Below are 14,460 nucleotides of genomic sequence, written 5' to 3'. Positions count from 1 at the left end.
TGGGGACACATTTAAAAAAAGTATCGGTATTCGGTATCGGCGACTACTTGAAAAGAAGTATCGGTACTTGTACTCAGTCCTAAAAAAGTGGTATCGGGACAACCCTAGTGGGGAAGGCTGGGGAGAGATACTAGTCAGTGCTGGGTAGGCACTGGTAGTATCAGAGCCAGACACACACAGGTTACATACGCCACGATCGTTAGAGCGAGAGAACAATAATTCTAGTACTAGACTTCCTCTGTAACTCTAAACATGTAACCTAAAAAATGTAAAGCATCGTTTAGGATACCAAAGAAAATCGTGCTAACTTTAGTGTTTTTTTTTAATGAATGAAACAGTTTATTTTAAAAAAAACACGTTTGAAAAATTGCTGCGCAAATACCGTGCAAGAGCTGCACAATTCGTTAAATCGTTAAAAAATCGTGATTTCATTCAACCCCCTGACAATCTCCAATGCAGAGTTTGCTGATTCTTTCATATGATAAGTGGAGACACTTTCAGCTGTCAAAAGAAAATATCGGGCAGTCTGCCAAGTTTTTAACAGAAAACATTTGGGCCTGATTCACGTACAGCGGACGTAACTAAAATTTCCTAATTTAAAGTTACACCGCCGCAAAATCTCTACTAAGTGCCTGATCCACAAAGCACTTACCTAGAAATTTTGAGCGGTGTAACTTAAATCGGCCGGCGCAAGGCGTTCCTAATCTAATGGGGCGAGTCCCATTTTAAATATAGGTGCGCTCCCGCGCCGGATGTACTGCGCATACTCCCGACGCGATTTTCCCGACGTGCATTGCGCGAAAATACGTTGCGTCGAGTTTTGTGAATCGCACCGGGTAAAAAAAGTTGTGTCGGGAAAAAAAGAGATGCGCCGGGGAAAAAAAAATTAAAAAGAAAATTGACATCGTCGCTGGAAAAAAGGGTCTACTTTTACAAGGTGTACTAACTTTACACCATGTAAAAGCAGCCCTAACTTTACGACGGCAAACTAATACTTACGGAGAAAAAACGAAGCGTAAAAGCTTTGTGGATCTCCGTAAGTGCTAATTTGCATACCCGACGCTGGTTTACGACGCAAACTCCCGCCAGCGGCGGCCGTCGGTACTGCATCCTAAGATCCGACAGTGTAAAACAATTACACCTGTCGGATCTCAGGGAGATCTATTCGTAACTGGTTCTATGAATCAGCCGCATAGATAGAAACAGAGATACGACGGAGTATCTCCTTTGAGAATCAGGCCCATTGTAACTAACGCTTCCTTCTTAGATCAAAGGGATAAACTTCTGTGTGTAAAGAAAAAATCTGGGCAGTCTGCCAAGTTTGTAACAACATGAAACATTGTAACCAACTATCTTCTTAGATCAAACTTCTGTGTGTAAATGCAGGAAATTTAACCACTTAAAGTCCAACACTTGGGGCCAGATTCACAGCGGAGATACGCCGCCGTATCTCTCAGAGTATCTATGCGGCTGATTCATAGAATCAGTTACGCATAGATATCCCTAAGATCGGACAGGTGTAATTGTTTTACACTGTCGGATCTTGGGATGCAGTACTGCGGCCGCCGCTGGGGGGATTTTGCGTCGTAAACCAGCGTTGGGTATGCAAATTAGGAGTTACGGCGATCCACAACGGTTTTTCGCGTTCGCTACGTCGCTGCTAGTCTAGTTTCCCGTCGCAATTTTAGTCGTTATTTGACCTGCCCTAACTTTACACAGCAATCGTATTGCTGTCTAAAGTATGGCCGTCGTTCCCGCGTCGAAATTTAAAAATTTACGTCATTTGCGTAACACGTCCTGGAATACGGAAGTACGCTACGCACATCGCCGATCGCAAAAATGACGTCAGTTTGCGCAAAGCACGGCGAAAATTTCAAAACGGAGCATGTGCAGTAGGTCCGGCGCGGGAGCGCGCCTAATTTAAATTGTACCCGCCCATTCGATTTGGCCCGCCTTGCGCCGGACCTATTTACGATACACCGCCGCAAGTTTCCAGGTAAGTGCTTTGTGGATCGGGCACTAAAACTGAAAACTTGCGGCGGTGTAACGTAAACGGCTTACGTTACACGGGCGAAATTGTACGTGAATCTGGCCCTGTGATCCTATCAGTCTGCTGCAGTGTGTCAGCTTGTATTTATACTGGCCGCTCTGAATGTAGCTTCTGACAGGCTGTGCATGCAGGCCTGTATCTCCGGAACCATAAATGATAGCCGTCCCATATTTTGATCAGTTGTGGGGTAGGTCTTCAACTGCCTACCCCCCAAATGTGGTGTTTCTGTGACCTCTGGTCGTCCGGCTACAACCCCCAAAGTCGATCTTTTTTTTTTCTGTTTTTTTTTTGGGGGGGGGGGCAAATTGGCCTATCTTGAGAAAGGCAGCTCCATCAGCCCCTATGTTAATCCGGCCTTGTCCTCCACACACCGCTCCGGTTCCTCCTGCATTCTTGCTGCCTCCTCTTGCAGTGCAGGAAAATTAACCATTTCGCAGGACTGCGGGAAGAAGCTGTCTGTGCGGGAAAGTCCCGCAGAATCCGTGCATGTTGGGAGGTATGCGCAGGGCCGCCATCAGGAATTTTGGGGCCCCTTACACAGCTTAAGGCATGGGCCCCCTGGAGCAGATAACCGGCTGGGGGGGCTGCCGCCTGAAATTGAGAATCGGGGGGGCTGCTGCAAATTGAGAAGCGGGGGGGGGGGGGCCTTTACAAAAAAAAGAAGAAATAAAGAAAAATATATATATAAAAAAAGGGGGGTAGCCCCTGGGGACCTCTGGGCCCTTTAACCACTTCCCGACCTCCGCATGTAAATGTACGTCCACAATATGGCACGTACAGGCACATGGGCGTTAATGTACGTCCTTGCCTATTAGCGGGTGGGGGGTCCGATCGGGACCCCCCCCCGCTACATGCGGCGGTCGGGTTCGCTCGGGGAGCGATCCGGGACCACGGCGCGGCTATTTGTTTATAGCCGCCCGGTCGCAATCGCTCCCCCGAGCTTAAGAACGGGGAGAGCCGTATGTAAACACGGCTTCCCCGTGCTTCACTGTGGCGGCGCATCGATCGTGTCATCCCCTTTATAGGGGAGACGCAATCGATGACGTCAGTCCTACAGCCACACCCCCCTACAGTTGTAAACACACACTAGGTGCACCCTAACTCCTACAGCGCCACCTGTGGTTAACTCCCAAACTGCAACTGTCATTTTCACAATAAAGAATGCAATTTAAATGCATTTTTTGCTGTGAAAATGACAATGGTCCCAAAAATGTGTCAAAATTGTCCGAAGTGTCCGCCATAATGTCGCAGTCACGAAAAAAATTGCTGATCGCCGCCATTAGTAGTAAAAAAAATAAAATAATAAAAATGCAATAAAACTACCCCCTATTTCGTAAACGCTATAAATTTTGCGCAAACCAATCGATAAACGCTTATTGCGATTTTTTTTACTAAAAATAGGTCGAAGAATACGTATCGGCCTAAACTGAGGAAAAAAAGATATATATGTTTTTGGGGGATATTTATTATAGCAAAAAGTAAAAAATATTGAATTTTTTTCAAAATTGTCGCTCTATTTTTGTTTATAGCGCAAAAACTAAAAACCGCAGAGGTGATCAAATACCACCAAAAGAAAGCTCTATTTGTGGGGGAAAAAGGACGCCAATTTTGTTTGGGAGCCACGTCGCACGACCGCGCAATTGTCTGTTAAAGCGACGCAGTCCCGAACTGTAAAAACACCTTGGGTCTTTAGGCTGCATATTGGTCCGGGCTTAAGTGGTTAATAAAAAGAAGAAAGAAACCTCTGGGCCCTTTAATAAAAAAAAAGTATATAAACATTTATAAAAAATACATAAAAAAGGGGAGGTTGCCATCCGGGGCCCTGGGGACCTCTGGGCCTTTTAATAAAAATAAAAAAAATAAACAAAAATAAAAAAAATAAACAAAAATAAAAAAATAAACAAAAATAAAAAAAATAAACATTTATAAAAAATAAATAAAAAAAGGGGGGTTGCCACATGGGGCCATGGGGACCTCTGAGCCCTTTAATAAAAAATATATATATAAAAAAAAATGTACATTTTTTTATAAAAAAAAGGGGGGGTTGCCATCTGGGGGCCCTGGAGACCTCTGGGCCCTTTATTAATAATACTAATAATAAATATAAATATATATATAAATATATATATAAATATATATATATATATATATATATATATATATATATATATAAAAATAAAAAATATATAAAAAAACATTTTTTTATAAAAAATAAATTAAAAAAGGGGGGTTGCCGTTCGGGCCCCTGGGGACCTCCTGACCCCTAAAAAAAAAAAAAAAAAAAAAAAAGCCCAGTCAAGCCCAATGGTAAGTCCGGCCCTGAGTATCACGCTATGTAGTGTATTCTGTCATTGTTTACATGAGCCAGAGCGGATCCTATCTCTATACAGCGTGAGGAGATTCTAATAAGGAGAGAAGGTTAATGGCTGACTTTTGAATGCTTATTTGACTTATCCTTGTGGTAAGTGCATACCCAAGAGGGGTTTCCTGTTTGCACGTGGTGGTATACTGGTGATTGGTGGACTGTGAAGAGGATTCATTTAACCGCTGTCATCTACATATTATACTGCTTTGAGCACCTCTCCGTTTTATATCTATCATCTACCTTTATGATGTCTACTACATAAAGAAGTTTGTTCACCCTAATGAGAACAAAGAGCGCTGCTACAATTCATATTGGACTTTTTTAGTTCTTTATTTATTGCTTGACATTTTACTATTTTTTTAATTTAAGTGGCTGCTATCTTTCTACGTGTGATTTTGAGGTGGTTTCCCATTATACACATTTTTTTCTTATCACCCTGACCTTAACCCCCTAAGCGCTGAGCTGTGCTGAGAGGAGGGCAGTCTTAGCAGTGGTTTTCCTACAATATTCATTTATTACCTTTTGTGTGTATATTGAAATTAGCACATTAGTGCAGTCTAATGGTTCAATTCATATAGACACCCCTCTTATTCACCTATTTATATATTTTTTGATCACATCAAAATCATAATTTTCAGCGCTGCACTTTACCATTTCCATTTTGCCTATATACATTATACCTGTTGTGCAGGCAGCTATTATATATGTATACTGTATATATACACCACTTGACAGTGCAGTTTTCCTTCTTTTCTTTCCTTTATTAAAAATAAAAAAAACATCCTAGCGATGTAATCCATTCTCTATGTCCCACGTGATCCGATGTCCAGCGATGCTCTGGTCTCCACTCCACATGAAACCCCCATGATGCATAAGAGGAGGGGGTCACCCACCCACATCATTGGGTAAGCTACAGTTGCCAGAGAAAGTCAGGGCTTACTCAATGATGTGGACGCCCCCTCTTACGCATCACTGGGGTTTCATGTGGAGTGGAGACTGGAGCATCGCTGGACATTGGATCACTGTGGGGCATAGAGAATGGATTACAACACTGGACAGACTGGATTACATCACTGGAATGTTTTTTATTTTTTTAATAAAGGACTTATCCCAACTAGGTCTGTGTGTTTTTTACAGTTTTTTACACTTTCTTTTGTGAATTGGTAGGGGTACAATGTACCCTGTTACCAATTCACATGGAGGGCCAGAATCTGGGGGTCCCCTTTGTTAAAGGGGGCTTCTGGATTCCGATGAGCCCCCCGCAAACCCCCACAACCACCAGGCAAGGGTTGTGGGGATGAGATCCTTGTCCCTATCAACATGCGAACAAGGCGCTTGGGGGGGCCCCAAGCATCCTCCCCATGTTGAGAGCATGTGGCCTGGTATGGTTCAGGGGGGCGCTCTCTAAGTTGCATACTCGGATAAGGGTCTAGTATGGATTTTGGGGATCCCCTACTCCATTTAAAAAAAATGGCGTGGAGTTACCCTTAATATCAGGAGGGTGCGCTCTCTCGGCCCTCCCTTTTCCTGTGGCCTGCCAGGTTGCATGCTCAGATAAGGGTCTGGTACGGATTTTTGGGGGACCCCAACCCTTTTTTTTTAATTCTGGTGCAGGGTTCCCCTTAAAACCCATACCAGACCTGAAGGATCTGGTATGGATTTTTGGGGTGCACCCCGCACCATTTTTTTTACATTTTGGTGCCGGATTCCCCTTAATATCCATACCAGACCTAAAGGGCCTGATATGGAATTTGGGGGAGACCCCCCACGCTTTTTTTTTGTTTGGGGTTCTCCTTAATATTCATACCAGACCCAAAGGGCCTGTAATGGACTGGGGGACCCCTGGCATTTTTTCAATGACTTTGATCTGTATTGCCAGGACCCTACAATTCATGAATAGTAGTTTTAACCACTTAAGGACCGTCTAACGCCAATATACGTCAGGAGAATGGCACGGCACGTACCTGTATGTCACCTTTAAGAGCCTAGCCGTGGGTTGTGTGTACGCTCGCGACCCGGTCCAAAGCTACGTGACCGCGCCGCGGGACCTGATCCCTGCCGGTGTCCCGCGATCGAGTCACAGGAGCTGAAGAACGGGGAGAGGTGAGTGTAAACACACCTTCCCCGTTCTTCTCTGTGGCAGTGTCACTGATCATCTGTTCCGTTATAGGGAATGACGATCAGTGATGTCACACCTACAGCCACGCCCCCTTACAGTAAGAATCACTCCCTTAGGGCACACTTAACCCCTTAGCACCCCCTAGTGGTTGACCCCTTCACTGCCATTGTCATTTTCACAGTAATCAGTGCATTTTTATGGCACTTTTCGCAATGAAAATGACAATGGTCCCAAAAATGTGTCAAAAGTGTCCGATGTGTCTGCCATAATGTCACAGTCACGAAAAAAAAAATGCTGATCACCGCCATTACTAGTAAAAAAAATATTAGTAAAAATACCATAAAACTATCCCCTATTTTGTAAACGCTATAACTTTTGCGCAAACCAATCAATAAACGCTTATTGCAATTTTTTACCAAAAATAAGTATCGCCTAAACTGAGGAAAAATATGTTTTTTTATATATTTTTGGGGATATTTATTTTAGCAAAAAGTTAAAAATATTGAATTTTTTTCAAAATTGTCGCTCTATTTTTGTTTATAGCGCAAAAAATAAAAACCGCAGAGGTGATCAAACACCACCAAAAGAAAGCTCTATTTGTGGGGGAAAAAAGGACGTCAGGTTTGTTTGGGAGCCACGTCGCACGACCGCGCAATTGTCAGTTAAAGCGACACAGTTCAGAATCGCAAAAAGGGGCCTGGTCCTTAACCTGCATAATGGTCCGGGTCTTAAAGCGGGAGTTCACCCATTTAAAAAAAAAATAAAAATCTCCCCTTAGCTTCCTGCTCGTTCGGTCTAGGGGAATCGGCTATTTATATTAAAATATGATCCGTACTTACCCGTTTTCGAGCTGCATCTTCTTCCGTCGCTTCCGGGTATGGGTCTTCGGGAGCGGGCGTTCCTTCTTGATTGACATTCTTCCGAGAGGCTTCCGACGGTCGCATCCATCGCGTCACTCGTAGCCGAAAGAAGCCGAACGTCGGTGCGGCTCTATACTGCGCCTGCGCACCGACGTTCGGCTTCTTTCGGAAAATCGTGACGCGATGGATGCGACCGTCGGAAGCCTCTCGGAAACCTGTCAATCAAGAAGGAACGCCCATTCCCGAAGCCCATACCCGGAAGCGACGGAGAGGATGCGTCTCGTAAACGGGTAAGTACTGCACATATTTTAAAATAAATAGCCGATTCCCCTAGTAATAACGAGCAGGAATCTAAGGGGGAAAAGTGCCCTCTAAGGGTGAACCCCCGCTTTAAGTGGTTAAATTACTTGTTTTCCTTTAGAAATTACGTTTTGTGCAGGGACCGTTATAAACACGGGAAACATGCGCTACTTTACACTGTACTATACACACCACCCAGGTACAAAATTTAAAGGAATATTTCACTTTCTTGTTTCACTTTAAGCATTATTAAAATCACTGCTCCATTAATACATGTCCCCTGGGGCAGGACCCGGGTCCCCAAACACTTTTTTATGACAATAACTTGCATATTAACCATTAAAATTAGCACTTTTGATTTCTCCAAAAGACTTTTAAATGGTGTTTTGCGGCTTTTCGAATTTGCCGCAAACACCCCAAATTGTTCGCCGAATAGGCGAACAGCCAATTTTCGAGGCAAACTCATGTTCGACTCAAACATAAAGCTCATCCCTACCCCTCAGTGACATTTCCAGCACTCATCCATGAATTTACACACTTTGGACATCGTAGTAATTTTAAGGTAAACGTACATAAGACCGAAGTCTTCAATGTCTCTATCAGATTCTACCATTGTCAGTTTACAGAACTCCTTTCCTTTTATATGGAAACCAGAAGTCATCAAGTATTTAGGAATACAAATTCTATCTAAGCTAGACGATCTTTATCACCTAAACTATAAGGCCCGGATTCACGTAGAATCGCGTATCTTTGTGTGGGCGTAACGTATCCTATTTACGTTACGCCTCCGCAACTTTGACTGGGCAAGTGCCGTATTCTCAAACCAAAGTTGCAGTGGCGTAGCGTAAATAGGCTAGCGTAAGCCCACCTAATTCAAATGTGGTAGATGTGGGAGTGTGTTATGTAAATTTAATGTGACCCCACGTAAATGCCGCTTTTTACGAACGGCGCATGCGCCGTCCGTGAAAGTATCCCAGTGCACATGCTCCAAATTAACCCGCAAGGAGCCAATGCTTTCGACGTGAACGTAAATGATGCCCAGCCCTATTCGCAAACAATGTCAAATTTTCAAAATTTGACGCGGGAACGACGTCCAAAAAGCCTAACATAAATGGCGTATCTGTACTGCGTCGGCCGGGCGTACGTTCGTGAATTGGCGTATCTAGCTGATATACATATTTCTAGGCGTAAATCAGTGTACACGCCCCTAGCGGCCAGCGTAAATATGCAGTTAAGATCCGACGGCGTAAGAGACTTACGCCGGTCGGATCTAATACAAATCTATGCGTAGCTGATTCTAAGGCCCCGTACACACGATAGAATCCACCCTCTGAAAAATCCCAGCAAATGGGTTTACACTCCAGCGGATCTGTTTCCGCGGATATTTCTCCCCTGGGATGGATTCCAGCAGATCGAATATTTGCTGACATGCCAAGCAAATCCATCTGCTGGAATCCATCCCAACGGATGGATCCGCTGGTCTGTATAGACTCACCGGATCCATCCGTCCGAAGGGATCCCCGCATGCGTCGTAATGATTCGACGCATGCGTGGAATTCCTTATATGACAGCGTCGCGCACATCGCCGCGTCATAATCGCGGCGACGGCGCGACACGTCATCGCCAGAGGATTTCGGCGCGGATTTCAATGCGATGGTGAGTACACTCCATCGCATAAAAATCTGCTGAAATGCTCGAGAGGATTTAACCCGCGGAAACGGTCCGCTGGACCGTATCCGCGGATAAATCCTCCCGTGTGTATGGGGCCTAAGAATCAGGCTCATAGATACGACGGCACGGACTCAGAGTTACGACAGCGTATCTGGAGATACGCCGGCGTAACTCGTACGTGAATCCGGGCCTAAATCTCTTTTATCATTAAACTTAAGGAATAGTGTAACATTCCTGGTTCGGGTGGACGGCATTATTAAAAAAATAATATTTTACCACAAATTCTCTATGTTTTCCAAACAGTCCCCATAGACCCTCCATGAGCCTGTTTTAGTTCTTGGAAATCGTTATTTGTGTGATATACATGGAGCGACTCACCAGCCAGGATCAGATACAATATCCTGACTAGGTCTAAATCTTTGGGAGGGGCAAACTTACCCCATTTGGGTTCCTATCACAAGGAAATACACCTTACCAGGATTTTGGATGGTTTCATAATTCCTCTGGGAAACTATCAGATCCAATAGAGGAAGAGTTGTCCTCTTCTCCTCTTACATCTCCACCGTGGACTTTGCCTTCGATCATGAATGGGTTTTATATCTCTGAGTGTCTCATTAGCTCTTATGCCGCGTACACACGATCGGAAATTCCGACAACAAATGTTCAATGTGAGCTTTTGGTTGGATATTCCGACCGTGTGTAGGCTCCATCGGACATTTGCTATCGGAATTTCCCACAACAAATGTTTGAGAGCAGGTTCTCAATTTTTCCGAAAGTTCTTGTCGGAAATTCCGATTGTGTGTATCCAATTCTGACGCACAAAAATCCTACGCATGCTTAGAATCATTGAACTTTCTCAGCTCGTTGTAGTGTTGTACGTCACCGCGTTCTTGGCAATCGGAATTTCCGAGCAACGTTTGTGCGACCGTGTGTGTGCGCAAGACAAGTTTGAGCCAACATCCGTCTGGAAAAAAATCCACGGTTTTGTTGTTGGAAATTTCGATCGTCTGTGAATGAATGAGAAACTTATATAGCGCGACACATGCGAACTTAATCGCCTCTGGGCGCTTGTTGTTCCTGTCTCTTTTGATATCAAAAGAGATGAGTCTTGATCTTTCTCATGAAGGCTAAGTGGTTCTCCTCCAACCGAATGCTGGTTGGTAAAGCGTTCCATAGTCTGGGACCTTGGACCGCGAACCTTCTTTCTCCTTTGGACTTGTAGTTGGCTTTCGGTATCTGGAGGAGATGTTGATTGGTGGATCGCAGAACGCGATTGGCATTATGAGCTTTTATTTTTTCGCATAGATAATGGGGAGCATTCCCATGGATACATCTATGGGTTAGACAGAGTGCTTTAAGAGCAATTCAGTCTTTTACTGGCAACCAATGAAGGGATCTCAGTGAAGGTGAGATTGATTCCCAGGGTTTTTTCCCAGTCACAAGTCTGGCGGCCGTATTTTGAACGACTTGCAGACTGTACGCGGCATTAGTGTTTGGGACCATTTACTTCAAATCTTTTTGCTGTCCTCTTATGTGGATGTTGAATTCTATTTGATAGACTTTTGATACCTGCACCAGATTAGTATTATTATATGAGAGGCGGGAGGAGGGATTCCCCTCACATCCTGGCCCCTGTATGATTAGATTTTTGGTATTGGTCCTTTCACTCTAATAAAAATATATTGAAAAAGAAGAATGATTGGCGTCTCACCTTGTTAGATCTGTCCATACATCCTCAGATTGTTCTCTTGAAGAATGAAGAGATATGAAAATAATTATAGTGAGCAAAGATGTTTTTCTGCCTCGGAGGAGGGAGGGGGAGGGGGAATTCCAGTAACATAACACACCTTCACCCATATATACTGTTCAGATGTCATTATTCTCTAAAAACAGCACTGGATATGTCTACATTCCTCGTCCTGTATAACGAGCTGAACATGTCTCATATCAGAAGCTTGCCATATATTATACAATTTTCTTATTCTTTACCTTCAACTATGTCGTGCAAGGGCCTGTCTGATGGCGTGCAAATTGAACGTGTTTAGGTGTGACTTCATATCATATGGTTTTGGTAAATCTAAAAAGGAAAATTGTATAATGTATGGCCAGCCTAAGGCCCCATGCACACGAGACGCTGGTAAACTCGAGTTGGGCATTTTTTTCAACTGCCCCTGAACACATTTAAAGGGGTGGTTCCCCCTAAAACAAATTTCTAACAATACATTCGTAAGACCCGTTACACTGCGGGTAGGCTGGCTTTTGTTTTGTTTTTTTAGTACATACCTCGATCTCGGCGTTTCGTCCCTTGGCGGTGGGCGTTCCTAGTTGATTGACGTTCCTCCGACGGGCGCATACTGCGCGTCACGACTTTCCGACAGAAGCCGAACGTCATTGCGCAGGCGCCGTATAGAGTCGGCTCTATACGGCGCCTGAGCAGCGACGTTCGGCTTCTTTCGGAAAGTCGTGACGTCACGTATGTGCCCGTCGGAGGAACGTCAATCAACTAGGAACGCCCACCGCCAAGGGACGAAACGCCGAGATCGAGGTATGTACTAAAAAAACAAAACAAAAGCCAGCCTACCCGCAGTGTAACGGGTCTTACGAATGTATTGTTCGAAAATTTTTTTAGGGGGAACCACCCCTTTAATGTTATCCTATGTGTCCATGCACACAGTCACGTTTTTTGGCGTTTTAAAGCAGTTGGGTTTAGGCTCGTTTTTTCAGACGAAAAATTTTGGGTTCAGACGCAAACGTTTTTGCGTTTCAAAGCTTTGAGAGGGTCTACAATGTCTTTGTTATGAACGCTGATAGCCGCAAATGCGGTAAAACACGGCAAAACGCAGCAAAAACGTGCGTTTTAAACGCCGTTTTTGCCTTTGAAAACTTGAGTTTACATGTGTTTGCATTTGCTTCTCGTGTGCATGGGGCCTAAGGGGTCTATTCATAAAAAGACCTGCAGGAGCTATTCAACCAGCAAACTGCATGTCTATCTGTCATGGACGGGGGACTGAGGGTGGGGGATGGGGGAGCCTGATATCTTCATGTGTTGTATGTCCTCAGAAATAAACGAACATTCTTGCAGATTAAACATTCCTCTGTATCTCTTTATTTATTGTTGAACAACTTGGATAGGATATCGGGAGCAGAGGGATACTCCAGAACACTGAACATTACTAGGAGGACCCTCTTCATTTGGAAGAGTCCCTTCAATGGTAGCTCAGGGAATGGACAGCACTGGGACACCACAAGCAATGTTCCAGGACAGGCAAGCCTTAGTATTGGTGCACCAGGGGTTAACTGTCACCCAGATCCTTCCCCCAGGTCTGTACTCACAAGTCCTTGGGTATTTGTGCCTTGTTTCCACGGAATGGAACAGTTCGGGTCAGTAAATTTGGAGCGGTTAGAATGGGACCGGTCTATTCTCGTGAGCGTTTCCACTGCAAATCGGACCGTCAGGGACCATTCAGGGTTTAGAAAAAATGCCTAGCGCGTCCACCAATCAGTGGAATGTATTGTATCTCCGCCCTAATGGAACTGTTCCATTTTCTATGGCCCCACATCTGAAGCAGGACCCAGAATGGTACGGTACGGTTCGGTTTAATGGCACACTTTCATAATAGAAACACCCAAAATAGCGTACCGTACCGAACCGATCCCCTCAGTGGAAACGAGGCATTGGTGTCTCCTTCAAGTGTCAGACAGAAATTTCCTTAGTGGACTCTCCAGACCGGATCCTTGGAGAAATACCCCTTCTTTAGCCTCAGAGGTTCTTAGCAAGTAGGCCCCCACAGATTTAGCATAGCTGGGACCTTGATGAACTCAGGTAAATCTCAGCTGGGCTGTCTGGACAAGAACAAGAACTTCTGTAGACCTCAGACTATTTATGTGCTGTGCAGCCACCTACTGGGTACAACTCCCCATGGATTGGCTGAGACTTCATAAATATTCAGGATACTCATTTAGCCTATTCCACTCCTATGTTCGAAGTTTTACAGAAGGCAGGGTGGAGCAATCAATCCTGCAGCCTGTTAGACCCTGGTCAGTCCTAAGCAATCAATCCCCATTCCACTGATTACAGAACAGCCCAAAAATAACTACATTTACCTGACAGCCCAGCACCTTACTAGGAGGGTGCTACATATAGATGAAGGGAATCTCCGGCCATGTGAAAAGAGAGCCGGACATCGTTCTTTTTTTTTAGCGGGCCAGCACTTTTTTAAAACAATTTTTAACATTCTGACTTTCCTTATAGAAAGAATAAAATAAATGTACCTGTATCAGAGTAAGGAAAGGGATGGTCGGCACTCAGGATGACTTCCAAAAAATGGTATTCCTTAATTGAAAAGACACCTACAACCAGTGGCGGCTGGTGCTCAAATTTTTTGGGGGGCGCAAACAAACAAACAAAAAAAACAATTGCAGCCTCACTGTGCCCATCAAATGCAGCCTTACTGTGTCCATCAAATGCAGCCACTGTGCCCATCAAATGCAGCCACTGTGCCCATCAAACGCAGCCACTGTGCCATGCCATCAAATGCAGCCACTGTGCCATGCCATCAAACGCAGCCACTGTGCCATCAATTGTCGCCACTGTGCCGTGTCATCAAATGCAGCCACTGTGCAATGCCATCAAACGCAGCCACTGTGCCATCAATTGTCACCACTGTGCCATGCCATAAAATGCAGCCACTGTGCCCATCAATTGTCACCACTGTGCCATGCCATCAAACACAGCCACTGTGCCCATCAATTGTCACCACTGTGCCATGCCATAAAATGCAGCCACTGTGCCATGCCATCAAAAGCAGGCACTGTGCCCATCATTTGTCGCCACTGTGCCATGCCATCAAACACAGTCACTGTGCCCATCAATTGTCGCCCATGTGCCATGCCATCAAATGCAGCCACTGTGCCCATCAATTGTCACCACTGTGCCATGCCATCAAACGCAGCCACTGTGCCATGCCATCAAACGCAGCCACTGTGCCCATTAATTGTCGCCACTGTGCCATGCCATCAAACGCAGCCACTGTACCATCAATTGTCACCACTGTGCCATGCCATCAAACAAAGCCAATGTGCCATGCCATCAAAC

The 14,460-nt window shown here is 44.7% G+C and overlaps 1 protein-coding gene across 1 annotated transcript in view; it reads right to left on the bottom strand.

The window, feature by feature from the left end:
- The window catches only part of LOC120930827 (NACHT, LRR and PYD domains-containing protein 3-like), a 77,169-nt gene extending 66,059 nt beyond the window's left edge, over positions 1-11,110 (bottom strand). Inside the window, exon 1 of the mRNA XM_040342007.1 lies at positions 11,077-11,110. The gene's annotated coding sequence lies outside the window, so the exon portion shown is untranslated. The remainder of the gene's footprint in view (positions 1-11,076) is intronic.
- Positions 11,111-14,460: the final 3,350 nt, after the last annotated feature.

This window comes from Rana temporaria, chromosome 3 (assembly GCF_905171775.1).
Source record: "Rana temporaria chromosome 3, aRanTem1.1, whole genome shotgun sequence".
Lineage (NCBI taxonomy): Eukaryota > Metazoa > Chordata > Amphibia > Anura > Ranidae > Rana > Rana temporaria.
Note: the sequence above shows the minus strand (reverse complement) of the source record. Positions and strands in the feature narration are given on the sequence as shown.